The 18,808-nt window shown below is 35.9% G+C and overlaps 1 protein-coding gene across 2 annotated transcripts in view; it reads right to left on the reverse strand.

The window, feature by feature from the left end:
* The window catches only part of PCCA (propionyl-CoA carboxylase subunit alpha), a 223,124-nt gene that overhangs the window by 80,478 nt on the left and 123,838 nt on the right, over positions 1–18,808 (reverse strand). The gene's annotated exons all lie outside the window — the stretch shown is intronic.

An 18,808-nucleotide genomic window follows, 5' to 3' on the forward strand; every position in this document is an offset into this window, starting at 1 on the left:
CAACTATAGGCAGATCCAAAATTGGATTGCACAGAGATTTAAGGACATAAGTGCCCAATCGGATATTGCACAGGTGACAGCAGTAAAAGTTTGCCCCTGGTTATCAGCCAATAAACAAATTTTCAAAATAGAAAAATATTTAGCTGTGCCTTTGTTTCCCGTCCTGAGAAGATTCTTTACAAAATTGAGGTTGGACCAACTTGGAACAAATATGCTCTGGGGTAGATATAAGGGTATTCCTGTAAGGGAAAGGGTCTGTCTATGTGGGACGGGGGAAGTCGAAACAACGTCCCACGTAATTTTTGATTGCCCCCTATATTCAGACCTGAGGGAACATCAACTGGGCAGGATCTTTTATACCAGCACCCCTAGGTCTAAAGAGCACTTTTTGCGATATTGTTTGTTAGGTTCCAACTTGGAGTTGGTAAAATGGATTGCTAAATTTGTGGTAAAGTTGATGGGAAGGAGGACAAAGTTGGTGCAGCAAAATGCGGTAGATTGTAAGAATGACCACTTGATCTAACAATGCAATTTTAATAGCAGTTAACACTGATTGGGTAGATGCAGGGGCGACATTATAATATAATTTTAATTATATTTAAATGGTACTTTAAATTATTGTATTTTATCCCGATTTTATTTTAGATCGTATTTTATTCTAATTGTATTTTAATTGCGAGTTATTCCAATCTTACTTAATTTGTTTTACCAAACCTTTGTAATGATTTGTCTTTGTAATTCTGCACTTGATATGGCCCAAAGGGCTAATCAATAAATAAAATTGAATTATGCAGTGACATTTCAAAGTTACAATAGCACTGAAAAAGTGACTTACAAACATTTTTCACACAACTGTTGCAGCATCCCCATGGTCACATGATCAAAATTTAGCTGCTTAGCAAGTGGTTCATATTTATGACCATTGCTGTGTCCTGGGGGTCATGTGATCATCTTTTGCGATTTTCTGACAAGCAAAGTCAATGGGGAATCCAGATTCACTTAACAACCTTGTTACTAACTTAAAAAAATGCAATGATTCACTTAACAACTGCAGCAAGAAAAGTCATAAAATGGGGCAAACTCACTTAGCAACATAAATTTTGGGCTGAATTCCAGTCATAATACAAGGACTACCTACAGTAGGTAGGTAGTCCTCAACTTACTATAACGGAGCTTGTTATTATGGTCACAAATCATGACAGCTGTTAAGTGGGTTACCCATGTGAGCAATCCGATTTGTGGTAACCGTTTAAGCAAACTTGGCACCTCAAGCCAATGGTTCATTATGGGCCAGTTTTGCTGAAAACTGGAAGCAAAGTTCATTTTTTGGCAAAACTATCATAAAACACAGTCACACAATTGCAGGATGCTGCAAATGGCCATAAATGCAGGCCAGTTACCAAATGTCCAACATGTAATCACTGTGGAAGGGTGGGGGTTGGAAGTTCAGAACAGTTAAAATTGTTTAACTGTCAGTTCCAACTGGAGAATCCAGTTGGATTTTTTAAAAAAGCAGCAATGGTAAGGATTGTATATTACTAGGAGAAATGAAAAACAGTTTCTGCAAGCAAAAATACTCCACTTAGATCCGCTTGGTTTTATCGCAAGTATTCAGGTAATTGTTACTGCTACATTGGAATAAATGGAAGCAAAGAATGTTCTTTTTATTTAAATGGTATTTCAGAAATATAGCCGGACCAATGTTTGTGCAACTTCATTTCCTCAAGTTTTGTTACCATTCAGCAATACAGGTAGTCCTCGATTTACAACAATTCATTTAGTGACCATTCAAAGTTATAATGGCACTGAAAAAGGTGACTTATGACTGTTTTTCATAGTTACGACCTTTCCAGCATCCCCATGATCATGTGATCAAAACTCAGATGCTTGGCAACTGATTTGTATTTATGACCCTTGCTGTGTCCCAAGATCATGTAATCCCCTTTTGTGACCTTTTGACAAGCAAAGTCAATGGGGAAGCCAGATTCACTTAACAACTGGGTTACTAACTTATCATCTGCAGTGATTCACTTAACAACTGTGGCAAGAAAGGTCATAAGATGGGGCAAAATTCATTTAACAAATGTCTCACTTAACAACAGAAATTCTGGGCTCAATTTTGTTCATAGGTCAAGGACTACCTATAGTATCTTATTATTGACATTAAAATATTAATTGGCAGCCTTGTTTTTTTTTCAGGCTTTGCATCTGCAAAGATATACAACATTTTTATTGACTTGCCATCACCCTATTGTCTGTAAACTATTCAACTACTCAAGTATTAATTTAGTAGGTTCTACTCAATGAGTCTATTATTAGTAAAATATCATCACAAAGCATAGCCATAAAATGACTATATTAATATGACACATAAAAATTGGGCCGTCCTTTCTGAAGCTGTCAGTCTCAGATCAGCACCTTAATCTCAGAGGGAAAAGGCCTTCTGAAGAGAAAGAGTTTGCAATTTCTACTCTATTTGGAATCACAATGCTTGATTGTAAGGCTAGAAGCTGCTGCAAATAGATGAATCAAGAAATTTCCATATCATATTACCTTCCCTGCACAACATATCTATCCTCAGGCTCTATTCCCAAGATTTAAATCCATACAGTTGAACCATCCTGCTATGGAACAGTGAGTCTCCCTCTCGTATTTGATTGAACCGGTAATCACAAAGTTCAGCTTCTGAACTTCAAGAGAGTGTAAGAAGTAATGCCGTTATCAACCATCTGGAGCCATGGACAAGCTGAAAGAAAAGGCTGTATAGTCACAGCCAATTCATTAGTGGACATGTTGGAGAAGGCTTCCATAATAGTTTCAACAAATCAAGCTACTGCATGTTGCATGTAAAACTTTTCTCTTGACTAATTTGCTGGCTTCAGATCTAGAACAGCTCTTCATTTGCTGTTCTTTTTAGGCATAATGTAGCTCAGACAGCAGATCAAGAAGATCAGATATTCTCGGTGGATGTCACTGGTTTAATTTCTCTGAAATTAGCCAATGTTTCTCTTCCTGAACCTGTCTGGATGATAGGACAAAGTGATGCTCAGAGGTTTTTAGTGAAACCTACAACTCTGGGACGTGTTTTATAAAAATCGTATGTTGGTTGTTATTTAGTTTCAGAGGTTCATGATTTAACAATTACCTGAGGGTTGTGATTATAATTGCTGTACGGGCCTCCTCCCCACTTTTTTGTTTTTTGAATATTAGGAAAGGTAGATCTTTTTGGAGATTGGACAGTTGTTGTTTTGGTTTCAGCTAGGATTTTCTCTCAGAGGTGCAAATTACCTTGAGTTCTTGGTTTCTACTCTTATAGCAATAAGATGGAAAGGGAGAAGGTGTATAATTGGGCTATGTTCCCCTACCCCTGAGCTTCCCATTCTTCTGCAAAAGAATTAGAGCTAGCATCAATAGAAGACAGCCCAATAGTAAGAAAGACACATCTTCATTTTATTAGATATAGATAAATAGAATGTTCTATTTCAATAGGCTTAGTATCTGAGAATTTGTTTAGTATCAACTGTACATCACTGTCTTTGTGTGCCAGGAGCAGAGTTATTTGCATATCAAACTAAAAGAAGCAATTCCAAAAGAATAAAGCTACTGGCAAGAGAAATAAGCATTTATACAATCAGCAATGTGCAGAAGCGCACGCACTCGCGGCCCCATTACAAACTGGTAGTAAAGGTAAGTAGAACCCACCCGTGTTCAAGTGGTGAAGGTCAAAGGGAGATCTGTCCAATTGGTACTTGATTTTACACTCCCTCTTTCAGACAGACGTGACAACATGCAAGTGAAGAAAAGATTGAAGAGGTCTGAAGCTGGCACACATCCCTGCTTCACCTCAGTGGAAGCAGCAAATGTAAGTGATTTATCACAACTGTAAAGAACCTATCCTTCATTCCATCACAGAGCAACTGATCAATTTCACAAATCTTTCCCAGTATCCATAACATGACAATCCTGAATACAATGACAAATGTCTTTGTCATGTCAATGACGACAGAGTAAAGAAGCTTGTTCTGCTTGCTACATTTCTCCTGGACTTGCCTCATGGCTACTGTACTCCATTCTGGCCGAAAGCCACACTCTTGAGAAGTTCTTTTCTGGCAAGTCTGTTCAGGAGAATGTGGGGGGAAATCTGGTCAACAATGGACAGCAGTGAAATATTCTTGTAATTTCTGCAGTGTGTGATTCCCTTATTTTTATATTCCCTTATTTTTATAGAGAGACATCTATTCCAGGAGGGCATCATGGAATCAGATATCTCCTCTGTGAACCAAGTATTTTCCAAGATCTCTTGAAATACCTGTAAGGTTTTTAGGCCTAGTGCTTTGCAGATCTCAGCAGGAATGCCATTCTGTCCTGTTGCTTTATTTGAATTCATCTGTGAGATCCCTTTCTTGATTTCTTCAGTAGAGAGAGGCAGGTCTAGGGCATTCAAGGCTGATTGCTGAGGAATTGTTGTAAGACATTAGGATCAACTTTGGATGGCCTATTGAGTAGGCTGGAAAAGTGTTCAGTCCAGTGTTTTTCAGTCCTTTCTGGTCTTTATCAGGCTTAATCCATTAGATACCAGCAAGGGGTAGCATCCTGATTTAGAAGTTGACTATATTGCACTGAGGAACTCTCTGGTGGCATGAGTGCATAGCAATCCACCTGCTTAGCCTTTCTTTGCATTTCTTGCAATTCCACCTGTCGTTTGGATTGTCTTTCTTTGATACAAATGCTGAGTGATTCTGCCAAACAGTATAGACTTGGTTCTTAGCCTGGAGGGCTACTTAAATGATCTCATGGTTTTCATCAAACTAGTTTTGATGCACCCAAGTTTTCAGTCCGAGTAAAGTTGTTGCAGTCTGCATCATCACATCTTTAAACAGCATCCACATTTTAGAACAGATTTTCATAAATGGTAAACTGTTGGAGAATTTGTCATTAAATACATCTGGAAAACGTTGGGCTTGACCTAAATATTAAAATCTGCTGATGCTAAAGTACATACTGACAGTTCTTGGTTGCGTACGATGTAAAAGATCTATACGTAGGTTGATGATAGACTGAACCAGCCTGTGATCTATCCAGAACTCAGTAACATACATGGTTGGGTGATGTTTTTAAGGTCATGCTGGAGGACTATGACATAATCAAGTAGGTGCCAATATCTGAACCTGAGATGTATCCAGACTGTTTGTACTCGTTTGCAAGTCTTAACATTGTGTTGGTAATGCAAAGGTTGTGCTCAAAAGCAGTAGGCCATTACTGCTTAGTGTTCATCTTTCCCAAGGACTCCATCCCAATTGTCCCTCTCTGACCCCACCCTAAAATACCTAAAATTCCAAATTGCCTAGAATGACAAGTTGGTCACTAGCAGGGATTTTCCAATTAATCTGATCTGCATCCTCATAGAAACTCCCATCCATTCACTGCCTTCTATAATGAACTCTCATCTGCAAGCCTGGTCAAACTAAGTGCAATGGTATAAATGAAATATCAGCAAAGTTTGGCCATTATGAACACTATTTGTCTTTCAGTCCTTGACACCTTGTCTATCCAGCAAGATGTGGATGTTCCAAGCTCTGAAGATGGATTTTCTATTTAATTTTCTTGATACATTTCGACCGCAAAGGAGCAGTAATAACTAGCCAGATGTTGTGAGACATGCAGTGTTAGGGTATCTTTTCTAATCCCTTCCCTCATATGAGGACAGACAGTGCTATCCTAAAAGGGCTACACAGTCAATCTAGATGCTGCCAGACATTTCTGATGCCCCAGGCAGAGAGACAAATGACCACTGGTCCCAAGGCTACCTACATGCAGATCCTGGACACAAACTGTTTCAACTTCTTCCCTCAAGACCTATATATGTCCCTATAGAGGATTGCATGCCAAAACAACCAGACATAAAGACAGTTTCCCCCACCCACCTCCATGCCATCACTCTGCTAAACAACTAATTCCCACAACATTTCTTATGCTCTGCGATGTCAAACTACCTACCAGTAGTAAGGCTGTATTACTATTACTATTGCTTTTTTTCCTAATGCCATCACTCTGCTTAATAACTAATTCCCACAACACTGTCAAATAATTTACTAAGACTGTATTACTATTATTCTTCTCTTCCTTACTAGTATCTATCTTTTCCCACTTATTATTATAACCATATCGCTTGTATCTTTAAATTTATATTGTTTTTATTTCTTTCCTAGTACGATTTGATAGCTTATTATTAACCTTGACTATCACTAAGTGTTATATCTTTTTATACTTGATGAATGTATTTTATTCTCCTTATGTATACTGAGAGCATATACACCAAAGACAAATTCCTTGTGTGTCCAATCACACTTGGCCAATAAAGAATTCTATTCTATTCTATTCTATTGTCCTTCTCATCTTTCCTATTACCCAGTTCCTTAGCTTTTTATGACTATAACTTTGTTGTTTGTGTCTCATGGTTTATGTTGATTGCTTTTATTAGTATCCTATTGATTTATGTTGATTATTTAGTATCCTATGACTACCACTGAGTGTTGTATTTTATGATATATGATTATTGTATTTTATGATTATGATCATGATTTATCACTTGTTGCTTGTATGTACGCTGAGAGCTTATGCACTGGAGACAAATTCCTTGTGTGTCCAATCACACTTGGCCAATATAGAATTCCATTCCATTCTCTATTCCATGCCATGCCATGCCATTCCTTCACACTCCCCAAGGCCACAGGACTTAATGAATTATGTTTGAACTTAACTGAATTGCACAATAGAAACTTGTGCGTAATGGACTTTTAACTGAAAAGCCATGGCACAGGAGCAATCCCACTTTCTTGGCAGAAGACACTTTAATGCAGTGGCATGGATACCCATTACAGCTGGGGACTTCACCTGCTGCAGTGCATGACTAAGATGTCTAAGTGTCTTCTTGTGTTCTTAGCATTCCGTAACACATGCTGGGCCTGCATTCTTGACCACTGGACTATTGATTGGTCTCCCCCACTCAGTCTGCCAGGGCCAGATTTCTTATGCTAGGATAGACAAATCCCCTGCCCCACAAAGGGTTGGAGATCCGTCAGCAACTCTCACCTGGTTTGACCCATTAGCCAAGACAGTTTACCAGGGTATGGCCACTCTCTGTGTAACAGCTACAAGGAGCCATCAGTGAGAACTGAATGGCAGGTGGGGATCAAGGTGAACAAGCAGCTCTAAAAAGGACTTGCCAGGCCTCTTCACTCCACTTTCCCACCCTGGACACTCCAGACACAACTGATCAAGTTACTAATGCAGGTTATCAAAAGAAAGAAAGGAAAATATTACATATAGTTCGTTAACACACACAGACAATTACAGTATTCCATTTCTTCCATATTTGTTTCCTCACCAAATGCTTTAGGGTACAAACATCAGTGTTCTACATGTGAAATGTGAGTTTTATTTATCTACTGTCTCAATCCAACATATTTAAATTACTTAAATACTTAAAAAAAACACATTACCAAACAATAAATATAATACAATAATACAAAACCCAACATTATTGCTAAACTGTATAACAGTCCAAACAATGCAAACTCCATTCATTATTGTGGTAAGTATCTATTCTATTTAAGCTTCGATAGTCAGCAATCAACTTCCATATGAAGTGAATTATTTGGTTCGCAGAAAAAAATGAATTTTCCCATCTAAATTTGCAACCGCTCTAGATGATACTTAAAAGATGTTAAGAGTTATGAGATTATGTCTCATTAAATTTTGAAGTATTAGTTGACAAAGAAAGTAAAACTACATTAATGTCTTTTTTACATTCACAGGGAAGATCAAATCAACTCCAGCATTGAAAAACAATTTTGCGTGACTCACCTAAACTTAAGAAGCTATTTTTTTCCTGTTGTACAATTACCTAAATAAAAATGATACACTGATTTTAAACAATATCAATGGTCAAAGAATAATTAAGAAATCCTTCATCATAACTTTCACAGTTGGAGGCTTGTAAATGATCAAGAATAAATATGTTATATTTCTTAGCCACCAAGGACAATTTCTAAATACAAATCTTTACAACTGAAAGGGGGGAAGGGGTTTGGGTGGGGGGACTTCAGAAAGTGGGCCATTCATCTGAATCAAGTTCAGAGAATTTCCAGGACTGTGAAAAGAAATGTTATGCAAGCACATCAATGTATTCTGTGGGGGTAGACTGAACCAGCTACATGGAGACTACAAAGGAGCCCTCCCATGGCTCATGAATAAGTTGAGGAAATGATCAGAAAAAAAAAATAGAGAGATGTTTAGACAGATGGCCCACTTAAAATGCCTGGGACAGGGCATAAGCAATTTTAATGAAACTTTAGATCTAGCGTAAAAATTGTGGTTTTCTTTTAAAGGGAAGGGCAAGGGGAATAAAGGCAAATACATTTTTAACAGTTCGCATACCACCTATTTTATGGCAGAAAAGGCAAAGCAATTTCAGCGTTATTTGTTTAAAAGTTCAAATCCAGAAACATCTTTTACAGTGTCTTTAGCTACACAGAATACAGAATTTTTGATATAAAGATGAAAAGAATTTTAAACAGGAGCTGATTGCCAAACAAAGGAAAAATACTCTCCTATTTAAATGCTATCAGTGTTTTCACACAAAACAGTTTAAAACATTGTAAAAAGATTAAAAGCAGAACTTTTTGTTTCTATTTTTCTAGCATTTTGCCTTCTCTACAAAACTGACTCTCATTTTCCTATGCTCTGAAGCTCAAAGACAAAAAGAACATTACAGAGTGCAGAAAAGGAAGAAGCACATAACCAAATTGTGCTGTAGAGTTTAGCTTTTTAAATATATATATTTTCTCTAAAATATGCAACTCTATGAACATGTTTTCTGTTGACAGAGCCATTTTCTTTACAACATTCACAGAACTCTGAACTTGTATCAAAATAGATTTAATTTTTAATGCCAATGCTGCATAAACTCTTATATCATCATCTGTAAAAAGACTATCAAATTAGGATATCAAGCAATAGTTTGAAACTAGTTCAATAACAATGATTTGCCCTTGATATCTGAATTGAAAACTATTATAGCACCTCACATAAATATTATATGAAGTATTCAGGGCACGGAAAACAAATGCAAAACTGTGGTGACCATCATTGTATATTTGGGAGCTCTAATTATGGCATGGAATGCTTAACTTTGATGAATAGAACACAGAATATAGAAAAATAGAGTTGGAAGAGATCTTGGACATCTTCTAATCCAACCCCCTGCTCAAGAACCCTTCTCATTACAGAGAAGGGAACTGAGGATTCATTTTGAAATAAGAGCTCTCTATACTGCAGGCAAATCTAACTTTTTAAATGATTAGGGGCCTCCAGTCCCCTAATCATTCTTATTGCTGTTCTCTGCACTCTTTCCAGAGTCGCAACATTTTTTTTATATTGTGGTGACCAGAACTTGATGTGGTATTCCAAGGGTGGTCTTACTAAGGCTTTGTAAAGTGCTACTAGAACTTCACGTGATTTAGATTCTATCCCTTTATTAATGCAGCAATCCCTTTATTAATGCAGGATTGCATTGGTTTTTTTGGCTGTGGCTGCTGCACTGTTGGCTTATATTTAAGTAATTGTCCATAAGGACTCCAAGATCCCTCTCACAGTTACTGGCATTAAGCCAGTATCTGTATCTATATCTATACAGTTGGTTTTTCTTGCCTAGGTGTAAAAAGTTACTTTTATCTAATCTGAATTTCATTTTGTTAGATAGAGCCCACTGTTCAAGTCTGTCAAGATCTTTTTGAGTCTTGAGCTTTTCATTTGGGATATTGGCTATTCCTGCCAACTTAGTGTTATTTGCCAATTTGATGAGTTCCCCTTCTGTTCCCTCATCTAGATCAGACATACATACATACATGCAAACATACATACATACATACACACATACACATAGATACATAAATACAAGCATTGCTTGCTATAAGATTTTCAATATTATGTGATTTCTCAAAAGGTGAATGAGAACAAAGGGCAAAAGTAAATATAGTATTTGAACAATGCAGAAAGTAATTCTAAAATATCTGTCAGCCATCTCAGTAAATCTGATAGAAAAAATGTCAAAATGAACCAATTCTACTTTATTGTAAACCACTTTAACAGAATCTGGTAAGTTTGAAGGCACAAATGTCCAACCTCCACTTTTAACTGCTTGATCCATTAAGGTGGTTCCTACTTAACTTTCTTGCTCTGATATTACGGCATTCTTGTCAAATTGTTTCCTAGGCAGCATCTCTTCCCCTCTTTCCCCAGGATCATTCATACATTCCATTACTTTTAGAAACAAACTAAAATCTCACTATATTTGTAGTTATTACTCTTTGATAATCATTCAGTTTCAGAATAATAGATGGAACTAGACAGCCCAGGCCTCTTTGGGTCATCATTTCAGATCCCATGACTCAGTTGCTAAGGCATCTCTACTCCCCGTTAGCCTTAATGCACCATGCCACCATTCCACAGTTTCACAGAACATTTAAAGTTTAGAGTGGGTACAGCTTTGCAAATTTGATGAGTTCCCCTTCTGTTCCCACATCTAGATCATACATACATATATACATACACACACACATACATACATACACACACACACACACACACATATACATACATACCAGCATTGCTTGCTATAAGATTTTCAATATTATATAATATTGTATTTACAATATTGTAATATTGTAAGAATCAGCCATTTTTCATAAGAAATCATTCCAAAAACAAATGCAAGGTGAGCTAAAAACTAATGGAGGTGGGGAAGAAGGTGACATTGGCTGGAGAGTTTTAAATTTTAGCTTTTTTATTTATCAGCTAGTAACTGCCATGTTCAAATTAAGAAATTGAAGCATGAGGTTGTAATAGAATAGAAAGAGAATGTGAGGGTTTCTGTAATGATAACAATTGTCTGCTATCAAATACATTTTGTGGTTGAATGCCCACATTCTAAGGGTTCCCTGTACAGTTATGTCTAGTTCATATGGAGAATCAACAATGATTCAATTCACAAAATGGAAGTTGCAATTAGATTCTTACAAACATTTTAAAATCACCTGCAAAGTCTTTTTCAGAGTCATCTCCAGCAATCTACCAATGGGTCAGTTCTTCACCTGGTCTTGCACAGGACTTGTGGGACTGACTTTGAGGAATTTCTGGCTTCGGAGTCTTCTTTCGTTGGGGGTGTTACTTGGAACCCTGACACTTTATTTCTTGTCTAGACTGCAACCCATCCCAAAGTAATCTACTTCAAGATGTCCTTGGGGCCAGAATTACAACTGAGTATCTAAGAACTGGATTTTGATTCCTGTCAGAAGAGAAATTTATCTCATTTGCAACAATGGAATAATTTAAAGTCTATCAATTCAAAATAAGGAAGAGTTAGGTTTGTTAGGGAACATTCTGAACTTATTTATAAAGCTGTGTCACTGTGCCTACTTATGCCCCAGAGTTTTCTGTAATATATTTTATGACAGTATTTATTATACAAATTATGTGCATTCCTCATAGACATGATGTACTGCTGCTAAAGACAAAGGGTAATTAAAGAAAACTTCTATAAAGCAAATACTGATGAAGGATGTGAGATAACATTAATACAAAATAAAAAGAGGAAAATGTCACTCCTGCTTTTTTCAGAGAAAGCAAAGATTCATATATGAGTAATTGCTGGAATCACTGGAATTTGGTATCTGTAAGTGTACTTTATATTTTTCAGGTGAAGAGGAGTTAAAAATTTTAAAATGATTTTTCAACATGAGACTGATATGATTTAATTCATTCAAACTGATACAAATAACCCCCATTCAAAAGCTGATTTTAACTGCTTTTAAAATTGCTACCTTTTTTTGTAACTTTGAGACCTATTCAGTTTTCATGATTGGACAAGAAGTATAAAAAGAAAGGCTTAGCTGACAGGGGAAAAAAAGATTAATTTGGGGGAAAAAAGGTAATCAACAAAGATAAAAAGAAAGTGTGAAAAATGAATTAACACTGAGATACTAATGTTAAGGACATTTTAAATAAACTATCTGTACTAACAATCTTAATGAAGAAGAACTGGGTCATTTGCTGCGATTTACACTGTCTCTTTAAACAATTTTCTAAATACCAGTAGCTACACATTCATTAAAAAGGGGTGGGCGGGTTGAGATGGCTTTGGAGATACAGAACGACTGAACAACAGCAAAGAAGAGCTGGCTCCAATCAGTGCAAATATTTGTTAGCAACTCATCATTTTGTCACACTGCTCTCCATCTCTCCACTTGTCTTGTGCTTCTTGGCACAATATACGTAATGTATCTTTTTCCAATATACGTAAGTGCTTGTTACTAACAAAATTCTAACCAAGCTGAAAGCAGCACGAGTGCAAACCACATATGCATCATATGAGCATGCCTGGGTACGGTATAAAAGAGGGAGAGAGAAAAATGCAAATAATCACTAATGAAATGAAAACAGATCGAAGAGCTCACGTTTATTAAAGATGTGGACCTGTGATTGTGTCCATTTATGCAGAGCGCCCACACATACACAAACACAGATATACAGAGAGGTGTGATTTACAGCTTCCTGTAAGATTGTGTGCTTAAAGCTGTAGTAATAATTAAAAAATAATGATTTGAATTTATGGAGGCTCCCAGTCATCTGATAACAGATTGGGATTGTTTGAGTTCAATCATATTATTTCTTTGATTAATATGGTTGACTGTGATGGACATAAGCTTCATTTAAAAGCCTACTTCTATCTTAAATATCATATTGCAAATCATTTTTTTTTTCTGTAAGAACAGCTCTGTCATGAGGGTAAAGCTACCAGTAAATTAACTGCTACATATGTTAGTTTTTTTGGCTAAATTCTGTCACAAACCTTGCCAAACCACTTTTTGGCACACATGATAACAAAGTAGCTTTCCCTCTAATTTAAACAAGGAACTAGAATAAAAGCTTATAAAATTAGCCCAAGAAATTGTTTTTATAAGCTAACTGAAAAGACCAGAGGAAAAATATAACACTGGGGTGTGAGTAACTACAGCAAACAAATATAACAATATCAGCTATATTATTTTTAAGTTACTTTCTAAAAGATATAGCATAAAAACTTTAGAAAATAACAGTATCGATTGTATTGTCTAACATCACAAAAAATCCCTTTGTCACTAGTGTTTTCATTTCATGTACTTCTATCTAAGCATAATAAAAGATCTACTTGTTTATGTTTGAAGTTAGAGGCAGAGAAAACAATGGAGATTGCAACTTTTGTCTATGAGACATAAAAACTGATTTAATGTTACTCTTAGAAGTAGCCAAAGAGAGTTTCATAAATTCATGTAAGAAATGCAAAATAGGATGAGAGCAAATGTGGGGAAAAGAAAGAAGTCAATCATTTCGTACCAGGATCACAAAAATGTGCTTTTCATAAATATAATAAATACAAAAATAAGTCTTTTTAACATTCATCCTTAATGTGGTGATGTGTAAACATTTTTATTTCCAATTATAAATGCTAGAAAGGTAATGTGCATTACAAGCTATATGAATAATTATGTTGCGTAACATTACATTTCTGTCTATCTGTTGGGGAGATTATTACTTATGTAGAGAAGATCTTCTTTATATTCTATTTCACTCTTTCAGATTTTTACCAATCATCTCTGATATTTTAAGAGTGTTTTGGAGGAGACATCACATTAGTTCTTCATGAGATTGATCTTAGATTATTTAAGAAGGTTAAACAAAAATGCAAGCACTTAATGCAACATTAAGCATGCAAAATATAAAGTTGATTGCCTAGAAGGAAGCATGCTCTACTGTTACCCTAGTGACAAGTTAAAAAGACAAAAAGGAAACGGGTGAAAGCTGAATGGCTTTATGATATGAAATTAAAATGTTTCACACTGAACAATCCAAAATGAATTGGGAAAGGTTAGAGCAGAGGAGGGAGAAATCAATTCTCCAACAGCAGTGGTGAATAGAAAAGAAGTATGAATAGGATTTGCCAGTGGGGTGCAACAGCTGCCAAGTATCCTGCAGCCAAAGAACTACAATAATACCAGTGAACTGTGCAAGAGCTTTTGGAATCATCACAGGGAACAGAGGAGTATACTAACAATAATTATGCCATTTGGTCTTACCCATCTTTTGCAGCAGGAGAATCAAAGGGAAGATTCATCTTCGAATCAAAAATCTTGACTCACAAATATATGTATGAACATATACATTCACTTTCCTATCAGGCATCAGAATACCACCAAACTAGTTCCACAAGCAGTAGAGTCCTTTAGATGTCTTTTTCTTCCAACTTGTTTCCTTTTTCTCTCATGGCCAACTGCTTTGGAAAATTCCAAATGCACTTAAAATCACATGGGATCAACTGTGCTGACCGAGAGTTCGTTACATATGGTTTGCATTCTTGACTAAATCAAATATCTCCAGAAAATCGTGGGAAGTAGACCCACTCATACTGTGTGTCTGAAATTATATATACATGCATAATGCATGCATTATTATGTGATATTGTGTGTATGCGTAGCCACAGATTTTACATGCAGACAACTGCGTGTTATAAGAATTCTACATGTATAGTTATAGCTACCAGAAAATAGCTCATTTAGGTGATAGATTATTCCCAGATAACTAGTTTCTCCATTAAGCAAGACAATCAAGATAATGAGTTTTATATTCAATAACTCAAAATTGTCAGCAACTAGCCCTGCCATATTTAGTGCCATATTTCTGTTATTAATTTCACATGTATCTGAGATAAATTATCAGAATTCTAGGTGCTTCTTGTAAGCAGATACTTGACACTTTGTTTATTCACAACTTTAGGAAGCAAGAGTAGAAACTGTTCAAAATTAACCTCTTTGATTACAAAAAGTCAGAGACATGGAAAAGTAAGATAGGATAAAATCTTAAAAAGATAGTGTTTTTAAATAATTTTATTAAGCTTATAAAAATATAAAATACCAATGAAAATTGTGAGAAAACAGGGGAAGGAAAAGGGGAGAGAAAGCAGAGGGAACAAAGAAAGAAAAGCATCACTTCCACTCTTTTTAATACAGTTGAATGAAATAATATTATATCCAAAACATTTTACTTTTACATACTTAATATCACCTCAAGTCACTTTCAGGACTCCTTCGCTATCTTATACCACCAAGTACCTGGTGGCCCAAGGTATTCCAGAGAACTACAGCAGGTTCCTTCTTGAAATAAAAAATGCTGCACAATTCACAAGAGGATTTGGACTCCAAATAGCTTTACTTCTTTGAAATAACCATGTAAATGTAACAATGTACAGTATGCACTTATATTTATTTTCATTTCTAACGTGTCTCAATTAAGCCTTGAAATCCTTACATCTTCCAACAATCCGTTGCCTCCATTTCATTATCCCAAAAAGGAAAGTCTGATTTGAATGAAACATAACAATAGCCCAACAAAAGGAAAGAAGAATGGGATCAATCTACCTAGACAAGGTTTTCAAATGGCTGCTTCTGTTGTCATCTGATATCCACCAATTGTATTGATTTCAACTTCTATAATTTCCAGCCACTATAATCAAAAGCAAGTGCATCCAGAGAACACTAAGTTGCAAGAAAGGTATCCTACTACCTTCAACTTTAAACAAATAATCTGTTGGTGTTTTTTTAAAAAAAAAATTGTCACATTTTAAGTACAATGTGCCATTGTTGGTAATACAGTGGTTTTTTCCATGTTATGGGATGCCAAAACTAACAGTGATAATAGGAAAATATTAGTAGCCAATACAAGCAACACATAGGAAGTGCAGTAGGTGTTTGAGTTTAGAAATACAAACATTACACTGATGGACCCATGAAATATCCAACCTAGAGCATTTATTCACCTAATCTCTTTTATAAATTAGAATTCCAGCCAAATATAGGAGATGAACAACATTTTAAGTTTGGTGGGGGAGGGTATCCAAGCAATCTACTTTCATTTAAGTTAAAGGTTTTCCACTTGAAACAGTATTCTTAACATGACAATTGCAAGATTTTTGTTTCACTGAATAATATAAACTTGATCTTTACCAAAAAGTGGTACCCGTTATATAATAAATCAGGGTATTAAGTAAACCGATTAAAACCTATGCAAAGTATACCAAGCCAGAGGTGGGTTTCAGCAGGTTCTGACCAGTTCTGGAGAATCGGTAGCGGAAATTTTGAGTAGTTCGGAGAACCAGTAGTAAAAATTCTGACTGGCCCCGCCCCCATCTATTCTCTGCCTCTCAGCTGATCGGGAGGAAATGGGGATTTTGCAGTAACCTTCCCCTGGATTGGAGACGGAATGGAGATTTTTACAGTATCCTTCCCCTGCCACACCCACCAAGGCACACCCACAGAACCGGTAGTAAAAAAATTTGAAACCCACCACTGTACCAAGCACTTAAACACATTCACTGTTTGTAACTCCTTTGCATGAAAATGGCTAGCTCTATTATCTGAATATCATCTGCCAACTAGATTTCTATAATATCGAATGTTTTGATAACTAGTTTGAAGAAATAATTCTGTGACATTGCCCTTAGGGGAAAAATAATTGAATGAACAGTAAGTTTTAAAATTCCAAGCTAAAAAGTGGAAAATGCAAACTCATGGTAGGAATATATTTAGTTATGTGGGGATGGGATGGGGCGGTACACTGTCAGATATAACACATCTCATTTCATCACATCTCATACCTGCAAAGGGAATCTGGGAATCCTTGTAAACCACAAGCTAAACATGAGATAGATTAAAATGCTAACTTGCAGTAGTACTTTAATAAGAGAATCCACTCAATCATGGATGGTTATTGTTGCAGTCTATGTTGTCTTGCTCACACCCATTTGGAGTTTCAGTTCTGCAGGACACTATTCAGAAACAGCAGTGAGAAACACATTCAGAGGAGGCTCACCGAGATAATGAGGGATATGGAAATCAACCATAGTACCAAGGATTACAAACACAAACACACTGTAGCCATTTGCTGTCAGAATGATCATTTAGAGCAGGGGTCTCCAACCTTGGCAACTTTAAGACTTGAGAATTCTGGGAGTTGAAGTCCACAAGTCTTAAAGTTGCCAAGGTTGGAGATCCCTGATTTAGAGATCAACCACTGAATATAATAATATCACCCAAAAGATAATATCATGAGCGCACCACTGATGATCTTAGAGAAACCTGAGTTTCCACATATGATAATAGTTCATGCTACTTTTCCATCACAAAAATTATCCTAACACAGAGATATGTCTCAGATCAGCAAAAAGCAAGATGTAACCTTCCAAATATTGTATAGGTAGTCCTCAATCTATGACCACTATTGAGCCCAAAATTTCTGTTGTTAAGTGAGACATTTGTTAAATGAGTTTTGCCCCCATTTTATTACTTTTCTTGCCTCAGTTAAGTGAATCACTGCAGTTGTAAACCAGTTGTTAAGTGAATTGCCTTCCCCATTGACTCTGCTTGTCAGAAGGTCACAAATGAACCAGTTGCCAAGCATCTGAATTTTGATCACATAATCATGGGATGCTGTAATGGTCGTTAACTGTGAAAAATGATCATAATTCACTTTTTTCAGTGCCGTTGTAACGTTGAATAGTCACTAAATAAACTGTTGTAAATTGAGGACCATCTGTGCTATTCTAATTCCCATAAATGCTAGCTAATATGGCCAACTGTGAAGGTTCATGAGAATTTCTTTGCCAGCAGGACATTCAATAGATGCATTTAAGACAACAATTAATATAGATTTGGAATATGAACTAGCACAATAAATCCATGAAATTTTGAGAATTTAGGTGTCAAATTGTTGCATTTTGCATTTCTAAAAACAATGCTGCATCTATAACTTTACATTTTAGAGTATTTATTCCTTTAAAAGGAACTAAGAAATCACTATGTTATTTCAATTAGAGCAAATTCGGCAAGCACAGAGGATACAGAGAGGAAGAGCAGAAGGGAACTTCCCATTGTGTGAGCAGATGTCTACTTAAAAAGGCTACCCTCTGTATAAAAAGTAGCTCAATGAAAACAATTTTAATGAACAAATATGATTTAAAGCACCCAAAAATGAAATGTCCAGCTATAACTAGCATACATATGCCTAAACTACAAAAATAGGTTTACAGTGATAGTACTGAACCAGGAGACAGAAAATTCAGGCAACATATTGAGTATTAACTATTAATTTCATGCAGATTTCTATCACATAATTATAACTTAAATATATTGAATGTATATTCCTAAATTTATGGATGAAAGCAATGGAGCAGATATTTCTATTTAGAGGAAAATGAACATATTGAATATTAACTATTAATTTCATGCAGATTTTTATCACATAATTATAACTTAAATATATTGAATATATATTCCTAAATTTATGGATGAAAGCAATGGAGCAGATATTTCTATTTAGAGGAAAATGGCACATGACTGAATGCTTTTATTCATAAAATTTAAAATTAGTAACCTAAGCTGTACTGCTATGGTGATTTATATAAAACTTAGTATTTCTCCCAAAACTTAAGACATTCTATGTTCATACAATAAAGGATTTTCATACTGGAGGTGGTTGACTAACTAAAATTTAATCTCACCTCCACACCCCCACCCAGTATGTCTGAGTCCCTTCTTTCCCATCTGGTGTTAATGGTTTGTATTTATTAATGATTTTATCCACTGTGTTCTATGATTGTTGATTTTAATGTTTTTAATGCTTTAAAGTTTTCATGCTCATTGGATACAAGATAGGCAGC

The sequence above is a fragment of the Pituophis catenifer genome, unplaced genomic scaffold (genome assembly GCF_029215685.1).
Source record: "Pituophis catenifer annectens isolate HBS135680 unplaced genomic scaffold, rPitCat1.0.hap2 SCAF_4, whole genome shotgun sequence".
NCBI classification, from domain to species: domain Eukaryota; kingdom Metazoa; phylum Chordata; class Lepidosauria; order Squamata; family Colubridae; genus Pituophis; species Pituophis catenifer.